General features: G+C 47.7%; 1 long non-coding RNA gene across 1 annotated transcript; it reads right to left on the reverse strand.

Moving 5' to 3' along the window:
* Positions 1–19,671: 19,671 nt before the first annotated feature.
* On the reverse strand, positions 19,672–21,520 carry LOC111947406. Its single transcript, XR_002873224.1, has 3 exons — positions 21,471–21,520; positions 20,055–21,394; positions 19,672–19,978 (listed from the first exon to the last, which is right to left on the reverse strand). It is a non-coding gene; the product is annotated as an uncharacterized LOC111947406 (long non-coding RNA).
* Between the last annotated feature and the right edge of the window lie 3,116 nt (positions 21,521–24,636).

Here is a 24,636-nt window from a genome sequence, read left to right on the forward strand (position 1 = left end):
TCCGGCATGTTTTCCCCTTAGTTCCTTATGAATCATGTTAAGAACCTACAGATCATTGGCTATAGACGCTAGCTTGAACCGACACCGGCTTGAACTTCACTCACACTCACAGGCAGCCACAACTTGCACAGGCTAAGCAAAACAAAGCTGAGCTAATTTGTGGTGGGGGTACTCTGCAAACGACTCGGCTGCAGTGTTCATAAAGCATTCACACATGTCACTTGGCAAAGGAGAACGCTTCAACTTAGTATTCAATAACATTACAGGACGTACAACGAGGGAATGATCAAATAAATGCATTACTTACGGGCTGAGACTGATCCCGTTCAGAAGACCTCTCCGCCATGTTTGCCGCCCGCGTCCTCCCAACTGCTGTGCTGAACAGCTCCCTCCCTCGTCACTTTGAAAGTGAGGAGTGTAAGGGGCCATTCGATTGGTTAAAAGCGAACCCGCCTGCTTTGCCGATGAGTTTGATTGACAGATTCACTAGCCAATGGTGAGATTAGTCGACCCGCTCCGTCAGATGAGTCTCAATATTCACCGTAGAAAAATCTCTCACACACACGGGGAGATTCACAAACGAGAACGGGATTTTGAATGCACAGTCTGCAATTCGAATGATCTGTGAGTTCACATCACATGTGTACCTAAAAATCATGTTTGTGAAGCACCTACTGTGTATTTCTGATACATTTATTGTGAATTTCTAAAATGTTTTTGTGAAAAACAGTATGCACATTTGTGAGAAACACTTATTGTGCATTTGTAAAACATTTAGTGTGCATGTGTGAAACACAATCTGTGTGTTTGTGAAACACAGGGTGTGTATTTCCGAATTTATTTTTCACGTTTGCATAAAATGACATTTGTGAATCGGAGCGTGTGCATTTGTAAAACCGGTTGTGTGCATTTCTGATTATTGAGACTGAATTAACTCCATATCTTTAGCATTAACCTAAAGTTTGAGCAAATATACATGAAAAAGAACAATGTTTCTTCAGAAAAAGAATCCAGCTTTTCAATAGAAAACTCCTTCAAAGACACTAAATGAGCCCACAAACATTAATCTGTTTGGATAAATATTCCATTTGATGCTTTTTAAAGTCAGCATCTTTAGCATTAACCTAAAGTTTGAGCAAATATACATGAAAAAGAACAATGTTTCTTCAGAAAAAGAATCCAGCTTTTCAATAGAAAACTCCTCCAAGACACTGAGTAAGCCCACAAACATTAATCTGTTTGGCTGAATATTTCATTTTTACAGATGTGTAGACAAACAACTGTCTTCTTTGTTGTTTGTGTGTGTTCATCTCTCCATCCTGTAAAGGTGGGACCAGCGTTGCCTTCAGAAGGTGGAGCGTTACGTCTCGTCCAGCGGGGCGTGACGGCTGCACAGACTTAGACACACCAACAGGAAGTTCAGTCTGTTGTTGAAGCCATGCTGGGCGCCACGGTCGGACTGCTGCTGTCGCTTCTGACCCATGGAAGTCTGAGGGTTTGTGTTTGAGTCCTTATTTTCTTGTAATATTTGTATTTGACTCATTTATTTCTTTATTTTAGCTTGATGGTCATTGCTGGTGGGTATAAATAAGAATAATGTTTAAGGTAAACATGCAAAACCTTAAGTTTGTTTCAAAATAAAAATCCAAGTATATTTACAGGCAATAAAAATGTTATGGTTAGGGGTTTTCTTTTATTTGGTTTTGTGTTGTTGTGTTTTGTACTTATGTTTTGTCTGCTTTGTGCTTCTGCAGGGTGGCCTGGGGCAGGAGGCGTGGCCTTCTAGACTGGTGTCTCTGCACACCTGCACCCAATCTACACTGTCCTTTAAAAGCCTCTCCCTGGCTCTTCCAACCTGCCAGGTTATTTTCCTTTCCATGTGGCCTCGCCCTTGTTCCTGTGAACGCTGTCTGTGGCCTAGCCTCCTGCCTTCACCCCCAGTCTGCCTCCTTTGGTTTTGTTCCTGTGGTGAAGCTAATAAACATCACTTATCTGACACATCCAGTCTGACTCTGCTCTGGGATCCGTCTACACGCCGTGACAGAATAACCTGGCCACAATGGATCCCGCAGAGCTAGACAAAGTGAAGCAAGCCATCACATCCCAAGGGGCTCTCGTGGGACAACATGACCGAGCTCTTCAGGAGATCATGTCTTCTCTTCAACATCTCTCCACCGGAGTAAACCGGCTCGGCGGTCGTCTGGACGAGGTCTCCTCCCAACTCACATCTCTAAAGTCTTCAGACCATGCTCCTTCCGTGGACCTCAACCCAGCTCCGAGTCCAGCTCCTCCTCCGGTTCCTGCCTCACAGCTCCGTGAGCCCTTCATCCCCACTCCGAGCAGGTTTTCAGGAGAACCAGGACTCTGCAAACCGTTTCTCCACCAGTGCAGGCTTGTGTTTGAGCAGCAGCCCTTCTCTTTTTCGTCCGACAGAGCAAGAGTGGCTTTCATAATGAGTTTGCTTTCAGGAAAGGCGTCCGCCTGGGCTGTAGCGCTGTCTGGCGGAAACTCCCCGCTCTGTGAATCCCTGCCGCTGTTCACCGCAGAAATGCTGCGTGTTTTTGATCATCCCCTGGAGGGGAAAGAGACGAGTAACCGCCTGCTCGCCCTACGCCAAGGTCCTGGTCCGGTATCGGCTTACTCCATCGACTTCCGGATTCTGGCTGCAGAGTGTGGGTGGGACGAGAAAGCGCTCATAGGAATCTTCTACCGCGGCCTCAGGGAGGACATTAAAGATGAACTGGCGGCTCGCGACGAATCTTCAAGTCTGGAGGAGTTGATTTCCCTCTCCACCAGACTGGACAACCGTCTTCGGGAGAGACGCAGGGAAAGAGCAGGAGGAACGCCGTACTCAAGCCGCTGCTCTCCGCCTGAGCTACGTCACCAGCCCGTGAGTCCCCCGGCTGCGGCTCAGAGGGCGGCCACCCCCATTTCAGCACCAATCCAGCTGGTCAGCAGTGAGGAGCCCATGCAGCTCGGCAGGACTCGGCTCTCGGCTGAGGAACGTCAACGCCGTTTCCACCAGGGGCTCTGCATCTACTGTGGCCTGTCCGGCCATCTCCGGCGCAGCTGTCCTGCGCGACCAAAAGACCATGCTCATCAGGCTCAGGAGGGGCACTGGTGAGCCGAACTCCTGTTGACCCCTCCTCCCGGCGCTTCCTCCTTGAAGGTGTTTATTTATTTTTTTTTTTTTTTAACTTGTCCTGTCCAACAGCTGGGCAGACAGACGAGAGCTGAGGGCCTCTTGTGTTGGACATATTTTGCTTTAACAAGAGGAGTTATTAATCTTCTGACAAACCAAAGGTATGTCTGAAGAAACCCCTTTTGTAATTGAGGCCAAACTTTATTAATTTCAATCATGTCTGAAAATCTTTGGTGTTGGACCGGACGGAAAAGGAAAGAGGGGAAGAAGAGAGACGGACGCTAGAGAGATGGGGGGGTAGGGGGTGATAATAGGAGGGGAAGGGGGATAAGACCATGAAGCAGCATAAAGCAACAAGTTTACTGGTTGTTAATCATTATGGTAAGGTTCAAATGCAGTACAAAAAGGGCGGGGCCTGTCCACACACACACTCAAATGTTATAAACACACCTGCTAGCTGCAAAAATGTCCACCTGTCGACATGTACACAAAACAGATAGTGTTCACACGCATACTTATGCCTGATAACCAACTAGTGTGAAATATTTCAGTCATTCAGTCATGCAAGCTATTAGTGCAAAGGTGAGCTAACACCAGTGCTCAGGTGAGGTTTTATGTTCTTCTAAAATGGATGGTGGAACGTGAAAAGAAGGAGGGAGAGTGCCCAGACATCCCCACCCCAAGACCCCCACCGCACCAGCAGCGGCAGCCGGAATCCCCCCAACGCCACACGGGAACCGGCAGGGAACAACCGCCGCCCGGGCGACCAAGCCCGCCACCCAGGCCAGGGCCAGCAGGGCCGCCGCAAGGCCCCCAGAGCCAGAGGCCAGGGAAGCACGGAGGGAAAGAGAGCGCCGCCCCAGCCCAACCAGGAGAGCAGCCCCCCCGCCGCGCCGGGAGAACCCAACGCAGAGCCCCACCGGAGAAGGACGCCCACAGCCCCAAACGAGCACCCCACCACCACCCAGGAGTTCCGGGCATCCCCCCGCCCCAACCCCAGGTACGAGCCAGGACCCCCCAAGGGAGACCCGCTCCGCACTCCAGGCAACCATCCGCCCGGCCCACGGTTGGTCCAGGGAGGAGCGAGGCAGGGGGCCCGCCGCCCCCGCCCAGGAGGGGGGAACCCCGGGGAAAAAAAGAGGGCCCACAAGGGGTGTTATAAATATGGCCCGACCAGGCTCGGCCACAGTTGGAAATTTGGCGGGGCCCAGCACTCAGGAGCAAGGACCAGAACCCACCCCCCAGGGACCAGACACCCCCGGCTCAGATGTAATGTGAACTCCCCCACCGCGCGGAGAGAGCACCGCCGGGCCCAGGAAGCCGGCACCCCGGGGACACGGCCGCCGTTGCAAAGGGGGGCCCGCACCCCCCACCAGGGAAGAGGCAGGGGACAGATGGACCCAGGTCCCACCTTCCTTGCAAATTGTGTGTGCGTGTATGTGTGTTTGAGATGGTGTGTGTGTGCATGTGTGTGTGTTTATGTTGGGATGTATATATTGAGGGGGGAGGGGTGTGTGTACTAAGGGGGGTGCAGTTAAAATTGGCGGGTAGGGCACTAAGGGGACATCTCCTGATTACTCACAGTGACGTCCCCTCACCCTCCCCACCAAGGGGCCCTAAATGTCTAAGGTGCGGTTAAAATTGGCGGGTAGGGTGCTAGGAGGACATCCGCTGCTTGCTGGCAGTGATGTCCAAGCACCCCCCCTACCAAGGGCCCTACATGTCTAAGGTGCAAATAAAACCGAAAGAGGGGGGGCCCACTCCATACGGCAACCATAGGAGGGGGGCCACTGCCTAGTAAACCCCCCCCAAGGCTCATCGCAGGCTAAGCCCCCCACCCCCTCACCCTATTATGAGGTTATATGAGGAAGGGGGTAAGTTGGGGACAGCTGATAGACTGTCCCCCGGTGGTCAAACAGCTGTCCCCCGCCCCCCCCCCAGCAAGGGGGCCAGGCCCACCCAGCCCAGGGGCCCCACCCCCGGAGGCGCCGACACCCCAGGCCCAGCACCACCCCCCCCACACAGAGAGAGAGGAGCCAGAAAGCGCCGGCCCCCCCCGGAGCAAGCCCAGGCCCCCACCCCCAAACGCCGGCCCTAGAAGAGCTCTGGTCAGGCCTCGACGGGACCGAGGCAGCCAACCGGCCGGGGAAACCGCCGATGGCCTCAGCGGAGACCCCGGCCCGTCAACCCCCCCTGCCCCGTACCAATAGTGGACCCCCCCCCCTCCCCCAGAATGCCCCCCCACAGGTCAGGGCCGACAAGACCCCCCACCCCACCCCACCCCAGACCCCGCAGCCGAAGCGGAGGACACCCTGAGCGACCAGCTCAGAGGGCGGCCACCCCCATTTCAGCACCAATCCAGCTGGTCAGCAGTGAGGAGCCCATGCAGCTCGGCAGGACTCGGCTCTCGGCTGAGGAACGTCAACGCCGTTTCCACCAGGGGCTCTGCATCTACTGTGGCCTGTCCGGCCATCTCCGGCGCAGCTGTCCTGCGCGACCAAAAGACCATGCTCATCAGGCTCAGGAGGGGCACTGGTGAGCCGAACTCCTGTTGACCCCTCCTCCCGGCGCTTCCTCCTTGAAGGTGTTTCTTTTGATTCAACCACAGTAGAGATCCATGCTTTAATGGACTCGGGTGCGGATGACAACTTCATCGACTCTCGGTTTGTTTCTCAGTCCAAGATCCCTACAGAACCACTCCCTAGGCCTAGGAGAGTTTATGCTTTGGACGGTAGACTGTTGGCCTGTGTTACTCATCGTACTCTCCCTGTGTCTCTGCTGGTTTCTGGAAATCACAGAGAACTGATCTATTTTAATGTGGTTCCCTCTACATCAGCTCAGCTCGTGTTAGTTCTACCTTGGTTGAAGTTGCATAACCCACACATAGATTGGTCATCACAATCTATTGTACACTGGAGCCTGTTTTGCCATTCTCATTGCCTGCATTCTGCTGTGCCGCCTGTTGCCTGTTCGCACGTGCCCCCTAGGCCTGTAGACCTTTCTTTAGTTCCACCAGAATATCATGACCTCAAAGATGTTTTTTCAAAAGACCACGCTAAGTCTCTGCCTCCCCATAGACCATATGACTGTGAGATTGAGCTGATTTCTGGAGCTCCACTTCCCTCTAGCAAGTTGTATAACCTCTCTAAACCAGAAAGGGAAGACATGGAGACTTGTATCACAGAGAGCCTGGCAGCTGGTCTCATTCGCCCCTCTTCTTCTCCAGTAGTGGCTGGGTTTTTCTTTGTTGAGAAAAAGGACAAAACCCTCCGCCCTTGCATCGATTATAGAGGTTTAAACGCTATCACTGTTAAGAACAAGTACCCTCTTCCACTCATGGACTCTGCCTTTAGTTCTCTCCAGACCGCCAGCCACAGTTTTCACTAAACTAGACCTCCGAAGCGCCTATCACTTGGTGAGGATAAAGGAAGGAGATGAGTGGAATATGGCATTCAACACCCCCCTCGGACATTTTGAATACACTGTGATGCCCTTTGGACTTACCAATGCTCCTGCGGTATTTCAGTGTCTCATTAACGATGTGCTGCGCAACACGTTGAATAGATTTGTGTTTGTTTATTTAGATGACATTTTGATTTTTTCACAGACTCCTGTCAGACATGTCCTTCAGCGGTTGTTAACCAATAGGCGCTATGTCAAGGGGGAGAAATGTGTTTTTCATGTTTCCACTATCAGTTTTCTTGGTTTTGTTATTGAAAGGGGGGGGGCAACTCAAGCTAGACCCTGCTAAGATTACAGCAGTGGCGGACTGGCCTAGACCCACTAACAGAAAGCAACTCCAGAGGTTCTTGGGGTTTGCTAACTTTTACCGTAGGTTTATCCGAAATTATAGTTCAGTGGCCTCCCCCCTCACCAGACTCACCTCTGTAAAAGAAAGGTTCTCCTGGTCCAAGGAAGCCGATTTGGCTTTTCAAAGGCTGAAACATCTTTTCTGTTCTGCACCTGTGTTGTCTCACCCTGATCCTACGGCTCAATTTGTGGTAGAAGTTGATGCATCAGAGACTGGGGTTGGCGCTGTACTTTCCCAGCGGTCGTCCTCTGATCAGAAGATGCACCCCTGCGCTTTCTACTCTCGGCAGCTCTCACCAGCAGAAAGAAATTACGACGTGGGAAACCGGGAGCTGTTGGCGGTGGTGCTGGCCTTGACCGAATGGCATCATTGGTTGGAGGGTGCATCTCAACCGTTCCTGGTATGGACTGACCATAAAAACCTGTCGTACCTCCGTTCTGCCCACGACTAAACCCACGGCAGGCTCGTTGGTCCCTTTTCCTGGGACGCTTCAATTTCACCCTCACCTACCGTCCCGGATCTCGTAACGTGAAACCAGACGTTCTATCCAGACAGTTTGACAACCCGGCTTCAGACCCGGCATCTCAGGATACGATACTACCCCACTCCTGTGTGATCGGTGCCGCTGTCTGGGAGGTGGAGCATGGTGTTCAGAGAGCCCAAGTGAACTGCCCTTCTCCCCCTGAGTGTCCCCTGGACTTCTGTTTGTTCCTCCATCAACTCGTTCGTCAGTGTTGCAGTGGGGTCACTGCTCTAAGGTGGCCTGCCATCCTGGTATTCACCGCACCCCAACTCTACTGCGGCAGCGCTTCTGGTGGCCTTCCATGGCCTCAGACACCCGGGAGTTCGTCCAGGCCTTCACTATATGTGCTCGGGGAAAGGCCTCCCACCGTGCACCTGCGGGTCTCCTGCGACCGCTTCCTGTACCGCACCGGCCCTGGTCCCATATTTCTCTGGATTACGTTACAGCCCTTCCACCCTCTGAAGGTAACACTACCATTTTGACCATTGCTGATCGGTTCTCCAAGTCTGTCCACTTCGTGCCTCTTTCCAAGCTTCCTTCCGCCTTAGAAACTGCCCACCTCCTCGTCCAGCACGTGTTCAGGTTACACGGACTCCCCCAGGACATCGTGTCGGACCGTGGCCCCCAGTTCACTTCCAGGGTGTGGAACGCCTTCTGCCGAGCGATTGGAGCCACAGCGAGTCTCTCCTCGGGTTACCCTCCCCAGACCAATGGACAAACGGAGCGTGCAAACCAGGACCAGGAGGCGGTTCTACGCTGTGTGACTGCCAGTCAGCCTGCATCCTGGTCCACTTTCCTGCCGTGGGTCGAATACTCCCACAACACCTTGGTTTCTTCTGCGATGGGTGTATCTCCCTTCATGGCTTCTGCTGGCTATCAGCCTCCCCTGTTCCCCTCTCTAGAGAGTGCGGTGGCTGTCCCATCTGTCCAGGACCAACTCAGGAGGGCCTGTCGGATTTGGCGTGAAGTTCGGGCGGCTCTCTCCCGGACTGCTTCGCGGAACCGTGCACTGGCGGACCACCATAGGGTTCCTGCTCCGGACTACGTACGGGGGCAAAAGGTCTGGCTGTCGACCCGGGACATCCCGCTGCAGTGTGAGTCTCGGAAACTCTCTCCTCGCTTCATTGGCCCTTCATAGGTTACTTGAGCTGCAGCAAAACCTCAAGTTGCCATAGAAACCAAGACCACAGCAGGCTGAGCCGCAAAAGCAAAACCAAACACTGAAGACGAGGAAGTGTCAGAAAACTCCAAACCCCTCCCTCAGACTCTGAAAGAGATTTTTCATTCCAATTCACCCAAAATGGTGACACTGAGAGATGAACGGGGCTCCACAGGCATTACTACCAACAGCCCAGATGGTGAAGAACCTCCTCATGTGACTGATCAGCCATCACTTTATCAATCTAATGGTGTCACCAAAATGGGCTGTGTTGAGACTCCAACTTCAAATCCACAGACTCAATCACCTCAGAGTCCTGCAGAAAAAAGTCAGAATATCTTTGATGAGCCTCAGTTTGCGCCGACATCTCTTCTAGTTTCTGTGTCCACCACAGAATCTGCACTCGGCGCCTCCAGAGAGAAGCTTTCATCTGAGGAAGGAGAGATGATGGAAGGTATTCCCAGTCCATCATCCTCATCATCCTGGATTCCAGCAGTCACTCTCAGTGCGTCTGGACTGGAGGAAGAAATGCCCCAAAAGCAGGCGGAGTCACTAGACTCCGCATCCCCTCCCAAAGCCCCGCCCACAAACCTGACCGCCTCATCTCCCACACAGCAAAGCACAGATGCATCAAGTACCAGCGATTCAGAGATCCGGCCGTGTAATGCTGTACTCATCACAAGTAAAGAAACAAAAGAAATGGAGGCAACTTTTCCCCCCACAGCAAACGTGATGCTGCTTCCAGATGAAGAACAAGAGAGCGGGATGAAGAGGGATGAAGATGAAGCTGGTGTGGATATAGAGAAGGGACGGTACGGACAAGAGGACAAGGACAAAATAATTAATCAAACCCACACTGAGAGATTTTTCAATCAGAACGTGGATTCTTTGGTCAAAGCAGAGAGAAATCCAACAGTTCCAAACACAGACAGACATCAGGACACCAGACCAGATCCTGGAGTCAGAGGTCAAAGGGTAAGACTTTATTACCATTTTACCTTGTTAACCCTTGTGCTATCCTAGGCACTTTATCATTGGGAGTGGGGTCATCTAGACCCACTAGACAGTGCTCTGAACCTTTTTTCTTCAATGATTTGTGATCTTCACTGGTGTCCATGGATTACATGAAATCTTTCCACCTTTATCCACCTTTGTCATAGTAGGGAGAACACGTCAATGGGGGGGGGGGGGGGGGGGGGTTTGGAAAAGATAGCACAAGGGTTAATATATGAGCAAGACAGCACTTGGATAAAAAAGATAAAGACTCTCCCTTAGAACTCTTGGCTTTACTTATTGAACCTTTAACAGCAGCTGGAAGACAAAATAAAGACATAGAAGGAATTAAAACAAACATCCATCATAAAATTAGTCTTTTTCTGAGGGGGGGGGGGGGGGGGGGGGGGGGGTTGCTCCCGGGTCTTTGTCTGATGTGGGGCTCTTGGATGCCTGGATCGGCCGGGCTGCTGTGCTGTCTGCCCCTGGCTCTGGGGTGGGGGGCCTCCTGCCTTTGCTGGAGCATTCAGTGTGATCAAGGACTCTAAGAAGCACACATTCATACAACCCACCTGCTTGTTCACTTTTGCACATATATGGGCATGGGTATTGTTTTTACAGCCCTCTTCAAGAATCTTGGTAATGCGAATCTCGTGTGTATCTGTCTGTGTGCATAAGTCTTCCATGATGAATGTATGAATATACTTCCAACCTGTAAATAGCTGTGTGCAGACGAATGTCTCATCCTGGCCGGTACGTCAGTCCTGTTCATTTAAGACTTTACTATTCAATTTTACAAACAAGGTCATATTTTTCTTTATTCCCAGCGTGTGTCAACATGTATTTCTGTCAGATCTATGAAGCTGTTGTTGCTGTGCACATTGATGTTTTTTCCTAGAAACGTACGGGCCCCCCAGGCCCCCGTGGGTCCCCAGGAGAAGAGGGGCCAATAGTACGTAGAACAATGCTTTATATGGATGCCTTGAAAATTGCATCCAAAATATTTTTTGCAATTATTTGTTCTGTAAGTTTTAGTTAAACCTACTTTGTGTTTGTTTAGGGACCGCCAGGAATGAGAGGAAAACAAGGAAAAAGAGGAGTTCAAGGGAAAATTGTAGGTATCTGATTATATTATTACAGTTAAGACATGCAAATCTGTCAGAATGGAAATAAGAAAATATGTTATTGGTGAGTCTCCAAAGCAAAAATGATCAGAAAAGTTAGTGTTCTGTAAGAAAACAACAATGAGACATAAAAATCTTCATTTCAGTTAAAGAATTATTATTTTAACTCTGGAGAACCCAAGAACAGCTTTTTTCTGGGCTTTTGGAGTTCATTTGAATTTTGTGTTTGTTTAGTTTGGGTATCAGCAATAACAGCAGCCATAACAATAAAAATGAATGATGAACAAATAAATAAAATAAACACAATAAGAAGAAAAAAAACAGCAGCCAAATTTGACCCAGTTGGTTCTCCAGGGTTAAACTCTTTTTCCCCCTTTTCGTTTGAATCTACATTTAGCTCTGAAATTGAGCTGTTTTTAATATTAAGTATTAATATTAAATATTTAAAAAATATTAAATATTTCTGACTCAACCAGACTGATAAAGTATCAGGGTTCAAACCCAAACAACCTGCTGACTGCAAGCTCACTACACCACATCCAAGCTGACAGATTAACAGCAGTGTTTTCATCCCCACACCAATAAAAACGAAGGTGAAGCCCCCTTCAGGATAACTGTGGAGGCTCACAAATCAGTCAGAGAGTCCAGTCTTATTTTAATGTCATTATCAGATCCTTTGCACAAAAACAGTTTGAGTTCAGACACAAACACCGACAGTGTTTGCAGACTGTCATCTACAAACACTGATCCCAGAAAGTGGCTGTCAAAGTGCTGGTAGACACAAATACAGGAGTAAAAGGATTCATGCAGACCACATCTTCTGGCTTACATCTTTATGTTTAGAATTTGGATTTTTTTCTCGGACTAAATCTTTAATCTACAGTTCTCTGACGAATAAAAGAACATTTCATTGTATGTTTATTGTGGACTTGAAGGAAGCTTTGCTCAGGTGAGCTTCAGGTAATTCAGTATCTGTTATCTTGTAATAGAGCAGTTTTTTTTTGTTAGAATTAAAGAAGGTCTGGTCTAAGAGGTCCAATATATTTGACCCATTTTGCCCACCATCTCAAACCTTTATCTGTTTGCATTTTTATTGCAAAAGTCAGTCTTTCCATAACATAAATGTCATGTATTGTTTTATACCAATCATCTACTGTTGGAGCATCAGGTTGTAACCACTTTCTTGTCAAGGCCTTCTTCCCTCCCACCAGCAATATTCTCATTAAATATTGGTCTGCTGCAGACTGCATGTTCCTGTTACTGTATAGAGCTAAGGCATTAAAGGGAAAGGTTTCTTGAAATGTCGTCTCCAAACCTTTATGGATTTCTTGCCAAAAGGATGTGAGTACAGTGATCCCTCGCTATAACGCAGTTTACTTTTCATGGTTTCGCTACTTCAAGGATTTGCATCGTGCATTGTGTTCTGCATTCTGATTGGCTAAAAAGTCACTCTGCTTCTTCTCTACCTGTGCGTCAATAACTTTGCAGTTTAATATGTACACGTACGTAAAACAGCTTTCCAAATTACGTACGTGCAAATCATCTTGCAATTTCAAGTTCGCTAAAACCCATAGAAAAAGAGCAACACCAACTGTCAATTACTATGTTCTTCTCCCGAACAAACACAGCTGCACCGCGGGCTTGAGAAGGAGAAAACACTGCAGAGCGGAGTCAGGATGCAGCTTCTCAGACTAAAGAGCAGTGAAATACACCTGAGTCACTATTTGTCCATTTGTACTTTGTATTTTTGTCATGATCATTTTAAATTTTTTAAATCTTGAGTCTGTCCTGTTAGGTATAAAATCTGTGTCATATGCTCTCCATCGCAGCACCTTTTCGGCTCCCTCCAAATTACAGTTTTTAACTATTTTCTGCCATATTTTTAGTGATATTTTTAGCCATGGGTTTTCGTCAGAGTTATTTGTCAGTTTATTATCTGCTAACTTGGTTTGGATGGGAGGTTCTGTGTGTTCCCCCTCTTCTATTTCCTTCCACCTTGCCCTAAATTTCGGATCGCAGAGACCTACAAGTGGTCTTATTTGAGCCGCATAATAATAATCCTTGAGGGTTGGTAGTGCCATACCCCCTTTGTCCTTAGACAGTTGCATTACTTTGTAACGTATTCTGGGTCTCTTACCCTTCCTAATATAACGGGAAATCATCTTGTCCCATTCAATGAATTGCTGATCTTTTATTTCAATCGGTAGCATCTGGAAAATATACATTAAGCGAGGCAGGATAACCATTTTAATTGTGTCTATCCTTGAAGATAAGTTAAGGAATGGTAGATGAGTCCATCTGGAAATGTCTGATTTTATTTTTAAGTTTAGAGGGGCATAATTTGCATCAAATAATTTAGTAATATCCTGGGGGAAGTTAATTCCTAGGTACTTCATTGTATTTGTAGTACATATCAGGTCATATTTATTCAGAAGCTGTTTTGGTGGATTAAAATTGAGAGTTAAGATCTGGGTTTTTTGGACATTTAATCTGTAACCTTATAATTGTCCAAATTCTTTTAGGGATGACATTAGTATTGATAAAGACTTCAGGGGTTGTGTTAAATAGATTAATACATCATCTGCAAATAATGATAATTTGTGTTCTTGTCCTCCTATTTTCACTTCTGTTATCTCTTTGGCTTGTCGAATCAATTGACTTAGGGGTTCAATAAATAAAGCAAATAAAAGTGGTGAGCATCGGCAGCCCTGTCTGCAGGAACGCTCCAGGGTGAAGGGTTTCGTAAGACTACCATTAATTTTAATTCTTGCTGTGGGGTTATTATATACAGCTTGAAGAGCCTGAATAAGAGTTTTATGTAATCCATATTTCTCTAAAACTTTAAACAGGAAGGTCCATCCAACTGTATCAAATGCCTTTTCTGCATCCAACCCCATAAGCATTGCTTGTGTCTTATTTTGTTGTATATTCCAAATAATATGTAGTGTCCTTCTCAAACTATCATGGGTCTGTCTTTGATGAATAAATCCTGTCTGGTCAAGGTGAATAAGTGAAGGTAAGATCTTCTCAATTCTTCTGGCCAATATTGACATGAATATTTTATAGTCTACGTTTAACACTGATATTGGCCTGTATTGTTTGCAATCTAATTTATCTTTTCCTTCTTTTGGTATCACTGAAATTATAGCGTCCCTCCATGAGGAGGGGATTGTTCCCTTTTGTATACCCAGTTACATATTTTGCAAAGTTTAGGAGTTAGTTGAGCCCTAAAACATTTGTACCACTCGGCTGGGAAGCCATCTAGACCTGGAGTCTTCTGTGGTTTAAGCCTGGATATTGCAGCCTTCACCTCGTTTTCCGTTATTTCTGCCACCAAGGTTTTATTTTGTTCCTGTGTGACCTTAGGTAAATCTAGGGATTCAAGAAAAGTTCCTATTTCATTTATGTTATCTAGTTTTGGCTGTGTGTATAAATTTTTGTAATATTCTTCAAAACAATTTTGGATATCTTCTGGTTTATATTGTATTTCCTCTGTTCGGGAGTGTCTTATTTTAGTGATTGTCTTATCTTTTTGTTGTTTTCTCAATTTGTATGCTAATAGTTTCATTGCTTTACTTCCTGCTTCGTAATATCCCTGTTTTAGAAAAAACAATTTCTTTTTAACTTCTTGTGAGTATATCTCATCTATCTCATTTTGTAGTTTTTTTTATCTTTGTTCCGTTATCGTGTTTCACTCCAATTTTATGTTGTTTTTGCAAATCTTTAAGTTGACATGTTAATTGATTAAGCTTCTCTTGTTTACGCTCCTTTAACGATGAGGAGAGCGAAATTATTTTTCCTCTTAGTACCGCTTTATACGCATCCCACACTGTAGTTGGGGAAACGTCCCCATCATCATTATCTTCAAAATACATTTCTATCTCTTTACCCAATTCTTCTTTTATTTTTGCATTATTTAGTTCACTTAGGTTCAATTTCCACGTTGTAGATTTGGGCTCGTCATTGATATTTATTAGCATTTTTACTGGTGCGTGGTCAGATATATCTATTGTTCCTATGTCGCATGACTGGATTCGGTGTCGATCTTTTCCGAACATAAAGAAAATAGTCTATTCTGGAGTAAGTTGATTGTGGTGCTGAGTAATAAGTGTAGTCCCGGCTAGTTGAGTTCAGTTCCCTCCAAACATCTATTATACCAATTTCTTTGATGACTGAGTTTACTTTGTTTACTAAAGGTTTTATGTGGCATAAACTAGAACCAGATGAGTCCATCTTTGTTAATCTTATGTTCATATCTCCTCCACTTATAAGTATCCCGCGAGATTCTGTGGACATAATATTGAATACTTTTTTATAAAATTGCCAATCACTTCCATCCATCCATCCATCCATCCATCCATCCATCCATCCATTCATCTTCCTCCGCTTATCCGGGACCGGGTCGCGGGGGCAGCAGACTGAGCAGAGATGCCCAGACTTCCCTCACCCCAGCCACTTCCTCCAGCTCCTCTGGGGGGACCCCGAGGCGTTGCCAGGCCAGCCGAGAGATGTAGTCTCTCCAGCGTGTCCTGGGTCTTCCCCGGGGCCTCCGCCCAGTGGGACATGCCCGGAACACCTCTCCAGGGAGGCGTCCAGGGGGCATCCGGACTAGATGCCCGAGCCACCCCAGCTGGCTCCTTTCGATGTGGAGGAGAAGCGGTTCTACTCCGAGCTCCCCGCGGGTGGCCGAGCTTCTCACCCCATCTCTAAGGGAGCGCCCAGCCACCCTACGGAGGAACCTCATTTCAGCCGCTTGTATTCGGGACCTCGTTCTTTCGGTCATGACCCATAGCTCATGACCATAGGTGAGTACTGGAACGTAGATCGACCGGTAAATTGAGAGCTTTGCTTTTCGGCTCAGCTCTCTCTTCACCACGACGGACCGATACAGCGACCGCATAACTACGGACGCCGCTCCGATCCGCCTGTCAATCTCACGCTCCGATCTTCCCTCACTCGTGAACAAGACCCCGAGGTATTTAAACTCCTCCACCTGGGGCAAGGACACTCCACCCACCGAGAGATGGCAAGCTACCTTTCTCCGGCCAATCACTTCCTGGGAGGGCATATATACTAAGTAATGTTACCAAACACCCTTCAATCCTTCCTATGATCATTACATATCGACCCTCTTTATTTTTGGTTTCTGAAATGTGTTCATATTGGACCTGATTTGATATTAGAATAGCTGATCCTCTTCTGTGTCCTGACTTATAGGATGTGTAAAAAATGTGTTTAAAGCCCGTTCCCTCAGTTTTTCATGTTCAGCCTCTGTTAGGTGGGTTTCCTGTAGGAAAACCACTTGTCCCCATTACCTTTTTAGCTTTGAAAATATTTTACCTCTCTTAATAGGATTCAGCATACCATTTACATTATAAGAAATTATTCTTATAGTTTTATCCACCATCATTTTTGTGATGTGTCTGGATTTTAGTGGATGAGGGAAAGACAGCTTTCAGGCTGCTCTGAACTGCAGCCAACAAACGATAAACAAGATAACTAGTAACAAAAATGCTCTTATTCAAGTAACCCGTATACAGCTCAAAGTTCAGCCCTCCGACTAATCGTTACCTTCATTTCGGCTTTTTATAATAATGAAAATAAACATTCAAATAAAAATCATTACTCAGAAGTAAACCAAAGAGTTTCTGTCTCACTTTTAGTAAAAAGAATTCAAGAAAGGATGCATTTGCCCAGAGAGAAAAATTAAATAAAAATAAAAACAAAAATTAGTATGTATTTACCCATCATGGCCAAATCTGCAGCATATGTGCACTCATCTGGGCTGCTGTTGTCACTGCTTTTTAGTCTTTATTCATGTCTTCCTGCGGCGGGCCCCATCTGAACTTTTCAAGCTTGTCATTGTATGATGATCCTCCTTGTCGCCGTCTCTGTCCTCGTCCTCCGCTGACAGTCCAGGTCAGCCTCCTGATCTGCTCTAACAGCGTCTCTGCTGGTTTCAGCACGGTCACCGGTAATCCTTTTTCTGCCATCTCTCTCGTCGCTTCTTCAGCTGAGTTGTATACACGAGTTCCGTCCGGGTAGAAAACTCGAAGTTTGGCGGGGAAGGGAGTCTGAAATCGGATCCCTTTTTCTTTCAGAACCTTCTTTGCTTCTGCATATTCTTTTCTTTTGTTAAGCACACTCGGTGCATAGTCGTTGTCAAAATTTACTTGTCCGCCCTTCCAGATGAATCCTTTCTTCTGCCACGCCGTTCGTAGAATCTCCTCTTTTGTTCTGTAACTTTGGAACGTTACTACAATGGATCTCGGCGGCCCCCCTTCTCGTGGTGCTGGACCCAGGGCTCGGTGTGCTCGTTCGATCTGGAGGTTTCTGTCTTCCGCTAATGACAGATTTTGTTTAAGCAGCTCTTTGACAAATTGTATCATTGATGGGGATTTATTTTCGGAGCCCTCCGCCACAGAGTAGATCCTGATGTTGTTTCGTCTAGCCCTTTCTTCCTTGTCAGATTGTTGAGTTTCTAGCTGTGACTGAAGTTTCACCAGCTCTTCCATGACTTCTTCCATTGATTGCAGTCTCTACTCAGCGTTCACAATCCGCTCTTCCGCCTCGTCAAGCCTTATCTTTGCCTTGCTAATCTCTTCCTTAATTTCTCTCAATTGTTGTTTGTTGTCTTGGCGGAAACTTTTTATTTCTGTCAGTATTGTTGTTAGGTGGATTTCTTCATCTGGCTCGTCTTTGTTAGCATTAGCCGGTGATGCGCTGCTAACACCAGCACATGGGCACTCCGGGCTGTTGCTTCCATGAAAATCAGCAGTTTGCGTGGTTTTCTTTGGCTTAAGTTTAGCCTGCTTGTCTCGCGTCCACATCTTGCCCTTTTCCATCTCTTAGAATCACTTTGGATATTGTTTGTCGAGTTTGAAGGGCAATTTAATTCCTAATGTCGGAGGAGAGAAGACTCTAAGCTGCCATCTTTGCGGCTGTGCACTGGAAGCCATGTTATCGAATTTTATCTTGATTTTTCAAAGGTATAAAACGGGGTTTCAATAAAGTTCTTGTTAGGTGTTTTTTTTTTCTTTTAATCAAATAGGAAGTTTAAATACGTATTTTCTGCACTGACCAAAAATCTAAACGCAATATTGATATTGCTCCCATTTTTTATGGTATGAACTCAAAGATGTGAAACATTTTCCACATACACATAATAACCAGTTCTCTGAAATATTGTTCCCGAATCTGTCTAAATCTGTGATAGTGAGCACTTCTCCTTTGCCAAGACAATCCATCCCACCTCACAGGTGTGCCATATCAAGATGCTGATTAGACAGCATGATTATTGCACAGGTGTGCCTTAGACTGGCCACAAGAAAAGGCCACTCTGAAATCTGTCAGTGTGTGAAATCTGTGAAATCTGTCCAGTCTGTATCACACAGCACAATGCCACAAATGTCACAAGTTTTGAGGGAGCATTCAATTGGCATGCTGATAGCAGGAATGTCCACCAGAGCTGTTGCTAGGGAATTGAATGTCCATTTCTCCACCATATGCCATCTCCAAAGGCGTTTCAGAGAATTTGGCAGCACATCCAACCGGCCTCACAACCGCAGACCACGTGTAACCACACCAGCCCAAGATCTCCACATCCAGCATGTCCACCTCCAAGATCATCTGAGACCAGCCACTCGGACAGCTGCTGAAACAATCGGTTTGCATAACCACAGATTTTCTGCACAAACTGTCAGAAACCGTCTCAGGGAAGCTCATCTGCATGCTCGTCGTCCTCCTCGAGGTCTCGACCTCACTCCAGTTCGTCGTCGTAACCGACTTGAGTGGGCAAATGCTCACATGCGATGGCGTCTGGCATGTTGGATAGGTGTTCTCTTCACGGATGAATCCAGGTTTACACTGTTCAGGGGAGATGGCAGACAGCGGTTTTCTGATGTCAATGTTGTGGATCGAGTAGCCCATGGTGGTGGTGGGGTTATGGTACGGGCAGGCATCTGTTATGGGCGAAGAACACAGGTACATTTTATTGATGGCATTTTGAATGCACAGAGATGCCGTGACGAGATCCTGGGGCCCATTGTTGTGCCGTACATCCAACAACATCACCACATGTTGCAGCATGGTAATGCACGGCCCCATGTTGCAAGGATCTGGACACAATTCTTGGAAGCTGAAAACATCCCAGTTCTTGGATGGCCAGCATACTCACCGGACATGTCACCCATTGAGCATGTTTGGGATGCTCTGGATCGGCGTATACGACAGCGTGTTCCAGTTCCTGCCAATATCCAGCAACTTCGCACAGCCATTGAAGAAGAGTGGACCAACATTCCACAGGCCACAATAGACAACCTGATCAACTTTATGCGAAGGAGATGTGTCGCAGTTCATGGGGCAAATGGTGGTCACACCAGATACTGACTGGTTGTCTGAGTCCCCTGACCCCCCCAATAAAACAAAACTGAAGATTTCAGAGTGGCCTTATCTTGTGGCCAGTCTATGGCACACCTGTGCAATAATCATGCTGTCTAATCAGCATCTTGATATGGCACACCTATGAAAAAGGGGGTGAAAAAATGTCGAGAAGAGACCCTCTTGAAGCTGATTTTAAGGTAAGGTTGCAGCTGCGATGAATTGTTTTAGCAGAATGCGGAAATAAATTCCATAAGGAAAATGTATTAGCAAAGTTGAGGAAAGGATCAGTGATTAACCACAGATTAAGTTTTGTCAAACAAACTGTGGGCAGAAAACAACCAGGAACTATTTGGAGGTTGATAACCCCCCACCTTTATCCAACCCTAAATACTGAATTTCAAACAGGAAAACGTTATTTTCTTTTGTTGCTGTCTGTGGATTTGAAGCCACGATCTTCCAGTCTCAGGTCAGACAATCAGGTTGCGAAACCATTTTTTAAGCCTTTTTTGTCATGATCAGATCAAGGTGGACCCAGATGCTGCAACCCGGAAGGAAGAGGCAGGTATGTGAAAAGGTAAGTAACTGGTTTTATTTTGAAGGAGCCAGCGGATACAGTAGGGGAGAGCGGCGTGCAGCTTGACAGCGGCTCGTAGACCAAGGTGAGCATAGAGATCTTACAGCGGCGTGACCGGAGCTCACGGCAGTGGCGTGAATGGAGTCTTTTGACTGCGACGTGGCTGGAGTTCTTGGCGGAGGCGTGGCCGGAATTCATGAGGAGCGTGAGGGATTCAGCTTCTGCTCGCGTCGGATGAGGACTCGGGTGACTCTCGTGGTGAAGGCAGACCTGAAGCAAAGCAACAGAAGGTAAGCGAGGCAACATGACATAGAGGGCCAGACGAGGCATGAGGTGAGTTAAGCACCATCAGGTTTAACGGAGGCAAACGCAGGTGGGATTGATTATTCTCTCGATGACGTAGGGCCCAATGTACCGGGGCGACAGTTTGCGGGACGAGGATGGAATGGGGATGTTCTTGGATGATAGCCACACCTTCTGCCTAACCTGGTACATGGGACCCTCCACCCTGTGCCTGTTGGCTATGCGACAATTGGCATCCTTGGTACGTAGGAGCGCCTCTCAGGTTTGGGTCCAAATGCGCTGGCAGCGAAGGTGCTCCTGGACGGAGGGAACGGCAAGGTCAAGCTCCTGTGAGGGAAACAGAGGGGGAGAGTAGCCCAGCGAGGCTAATGCCCGTGGCCGTGGAGGGGTGAATTTGGCCGGAGGAAAGGGCTTCATTAATATAGGTTTCCATGGCGGTTTTCTCAGGGCCGGAGAGATTGTATAAGTGGCCCTTGGGGAGCGTAGCGCCAGGAAGTAGTTCTATGGCGCAATCATAGGGACGATGTGGTGGTAACGAACCCGCCTTACTTTTACTGAAAACGGCTTTGTATTCGTGGGAACAAGAGGGAACGGATGATAAATCGATGTCCTCGAGCTGAGGAATTATAGCAAGAGGAATGGGTGGAATAGCTGATTGAAGGCAGTTAGCCAGACAAAACCCACTCCAATTGGAAACGCGTTGCTTGGCCCAGTCAAACTGAGGGTTGTGGACCTTAAGCCACGAATAACCCAGAACAATAGGACTGTGAGGGGATGTGGTGACGAAAAACCGAATATACTCGTGATGGTTACCAGAAGTGATGAGTAACACGGGTCTCGTGCGGTGGGTGATGCATGAGAGATGTTGATCCCCCCCAAACCGGCGGCGTTGATAGGATTGTCGAGGGGCTCTAAAGGGAGAGAGAGAGACGGGAAACCAAAGAATGATCAATGAGGCTTTGCTCAGCACCAGAGTCTGAGGGCATGAGAATCAGAACACTTAGACCGGACACATAGCTTGACAGGAACATAACAAAAGTTATTTCGGGTAGAAACAACTGACTTATCCTCCCGTGGCCTGGCTTTTACCGGGGGGGTACGGGGGATTTATTTTGAATGAGCCAACGGATCCAGAAGGGGAGAGCGGCGTGCAGCTTGACAGCGGCTCGTAGACCAAGGTGAGCACGGAGATCTTACAGCGGCGTGACCGGAGCTCACGGCAGTGGCGTGGAGTCTTTTGACTGCGACGTGGCTGGAGTTCTTGGCGGAGGCGTGGCTGGAGTTCTTGGCGGAGGCGTGGCCGGAGTTCTTGAGGAGCGTGAGGGATTCAGCTTCTGCTCGCGTCGGATGAGGACTCGGGTGACTCTCGTGGTAAAGGCAGACCTGAAGCACAGCAACAGAAGGTAAGCGAGGCAACATGACACAGAGGGCCAGACGAGGCATGAGATGAGTTAAGCACCATCAGGTTTAACGGACTGGCGAAGAATGCTTGAGGTGAGTCTCCTTAAGTAGCAGGTGCGTGGATGAGGTGATGAGTCACAGCTGAGAGTCTGGAGCAGAGCTGGGAGGGGGAGGAGTCTGACAGGCCACCATGACAGTACCCCCCCCCAACGACCACCTCCAGGTGGTCCAGGACGCCGATCCGGATGAGCACGGTAAAAATCGGCGATGAGGGAAGGGTCGAGGATGAGAGAACGGGAGACCCATGAGTGCTCCTCAGGTCCGCACCCTTCCCAATCCACCAAGTACTGAAAACCACGGCGGCGAACGTCCAAAATCCTGGAGACCGTGAACACCGGAGTGCTGTCGATGATCCGGGTGGGTGGTGGGGAGACGGAAGGCAGGCACAAAGGGCTGTCCAGAAAGGGCTTAATTTGAGAAACGTTAAACGATGGATGTACCTTAAGGGCCGCAGGCAGACGGAGGCAAACGCAAGTGGGATTGATCATTCTCTCGATGACGTAGGGCCCAATGTACCGGGGCGACAGTTTGCGGGACGAGGATGGAATGGGGATGTTCTTGGATGATAGCCACACCTTCTGCCCAACCTGGTACATGGGACCCTCCACCCTGTGCCTGTTGGCTATGCGACAATTGGCATCCTTGGTACGTAGGAGCGCCTCTCAGGTTTGGGTCCAAATGCGCTGGCAGCGAAGGTGCTCCTGGACGGAGGGAACGGCAAGGTCAAGCTCCTGTGAGGGAAACAGAGGGGGAGAGTAGCCCAGCGAGGCTTCAAAGGGGGAAATCCCCGTGGCCGTGGAGGGGTGAATTTGGCCGGAGGAAAGGGCTTCATGAATATAGGTTTCCATGGCGGTTTTCTCAGGGCCGGAGAGATTGTATAAGTGGCCCTTGGGGAGCGTAGCGCCAGGAAGTAGTTCTATGGCGCAATCATAGGGACGATGTGGTGGTAACGAACCCGCCTTACTTTTACTGAAAACGGCTTTGTATTCGTGGGAACAAGAGGGAACGGATGATAAATCGATGTCCTCGAGCTGAGGAATAATAGCAAGAGGAACGGGTGGAATAGATGATTGAAGGCAGTTAGCCAGACAAAACCCACTCCAATTGGAAACGCGTTGCTTGGCCCAGTCAAACTGAGGGTTGTGGACCTTAAGCCACGAATAACCCAGAACAACAGGACTGTGAGGGGATGTGGTGACGAAAAACCGAATATACTCGTGATGGTTACCAGAAGTGATGAGTAACACGGGTCTCGTGCGGTGGGTGATGCATGAGAGATGTTGACCCCCCCCAAACCGGCGGCGTTGATAGGATTGTCGAGGGGCTCTAAAGGGAGAGAGAGACGGGAAACCAAAGAATGATCAATGAGGCTTTGCTCAGCACCAGAGTCTGAGGGCATGAGAATCAGAACACTTAGACCGGACACATAGCTTGACAGGAACATAACAAAAGTTATTTCGGGTAGAAACAACTGACTTATCCTCCCGTGGCCTGGCTTTTACCGGGGGGGTACGGGGGTTTAAATGAAGTGAACACTGAGAGTCTTGGTGACCTTGACCCCCACAGTAGAAACATTGCCCTTCTACACGACGTTTGCTACGTTCTTCAGCTGAGAGGCAAGAGAGACCAATCTTGTTGGGTTCAAACAACCTGCAACATCATAACAATTCAAAAAGGAAAGAAAGACCAACGGACAAAGGTACCTTTACGAGGAGAGCAGACAGAGATCTACCCAGTAAACAATCTCTCTCCACTCTGGCGCAAATTCTGCTGCCTTCTCTTTTAATAAGTATATTTGGGTTGTCCCTAAGTTACACATGCGCTGAGCTCTAAGGAGGGGAAACAGATAAAAACACAGCTGCAGCGCTATCAGAAAGCATTTATTACAACATGTCCATCCTTCCACAGTCTTCTCAATTCATCTCTGGACCTGCAAAGCCATTTCTCACAGATAAACTAACACAGAGCGTCCTACGATTCATTTTAGACATAGCTAACACAGATTCTCAGGAGAATGCTGAAAAGACGCAAAGTGAAACATTTTCTCCCAAGGGTGTCACCTCCACCTTCCTGTGAAACAGATTTGGACACACACAGACACTTCTGCAAACATGATTAAATCACCTATACATATATAGCAAGGTGATGCATAAAATAAGCAAATATGAGATAACCTATATACATTATTCCAACATAACTCCCCCCTGTTTATCCATATCTGCGCAAACCTAACATCACTATTAGTTAGCCACTTCACAAGATTTCTAACTGTAAGATCACGTTTAAGAGCACAAACACAATTACACTTGGAGGGTGTTTGTTGGAGACACTTACACAGATGGGACGCAGCTGGGTCTCTTCAGGTCTAATAGCTGTGGAGATGAGACAATTGCACAAAGAACGCAGGCAAGGAATACAACAGCATCCACACAAGGTCAAGATTGCAATAAATACAGATATGGACACCAAAGTGGAAGCTACCAATGAGTGGTACTTCCCAAACACATCCAGCCAGGAGTCCCACATGGTGGTATCAACACCGGAATGGTCCTTCATCTTACCATTGAGAGTGCGAAGGCCCTCTTTGGCCTTGGTCAGACTGCTGTCTGCAGCGGTGTTGTTAGGAATGAACGTGCAACACTGTTCACTGAACATGGTGCACACGCCACCCTTTTCAGCCACCAGCATGTCGAGAGTGATCCTGTTCCTGAATGCCATTATAGATGTAACAGAAAGCTGTTCATGCACAGCTTCAAACCCTTCTCGTTTCCAGTTACCTAATTTTTTGGACGTTGTAGTGGATGTAGTTGATCCTGTCCACGCCTTTGACAATTGTACACCACCAACAGAGTGAAGATCCCCAGCCGGCAGCCACCTGATTAATCAATGTACATTCATCTGGTACTCCATAAGGAACCCCTATGGCGTCTATGTAAGTAGGGTCAGTGTCTCTCAGCCACACTTCCCGCTTATGGCGAGGTTTCCATCTGTGAGGATAAATACCAGACATTTCAGCAACCAAAACGTCAACCGTTATAGGATACACAGAAAAAGGTAACAGAATTTAGTTTCAAGAGTTGCAAGTTAAAAATAGTAGCAGTATTCTCTGGGTTTAGTGGATTTCCTTTAGCCATTAGTCGTCTTGAGCAAACATTAGTGGTTGG

Source organism: Oryzias latipes, chromosome 4 (assembly GCF_002234675.1).
Source record: "Oryzias latipes chromosome 4, ASM223467v1".
Taxonomy (NCBI): Eukaryota; Metazoa; Chordata; class Actinopteri; order Beloniformes; family Adrianichthyidae; genus Oryzias; species Oryzias latipes.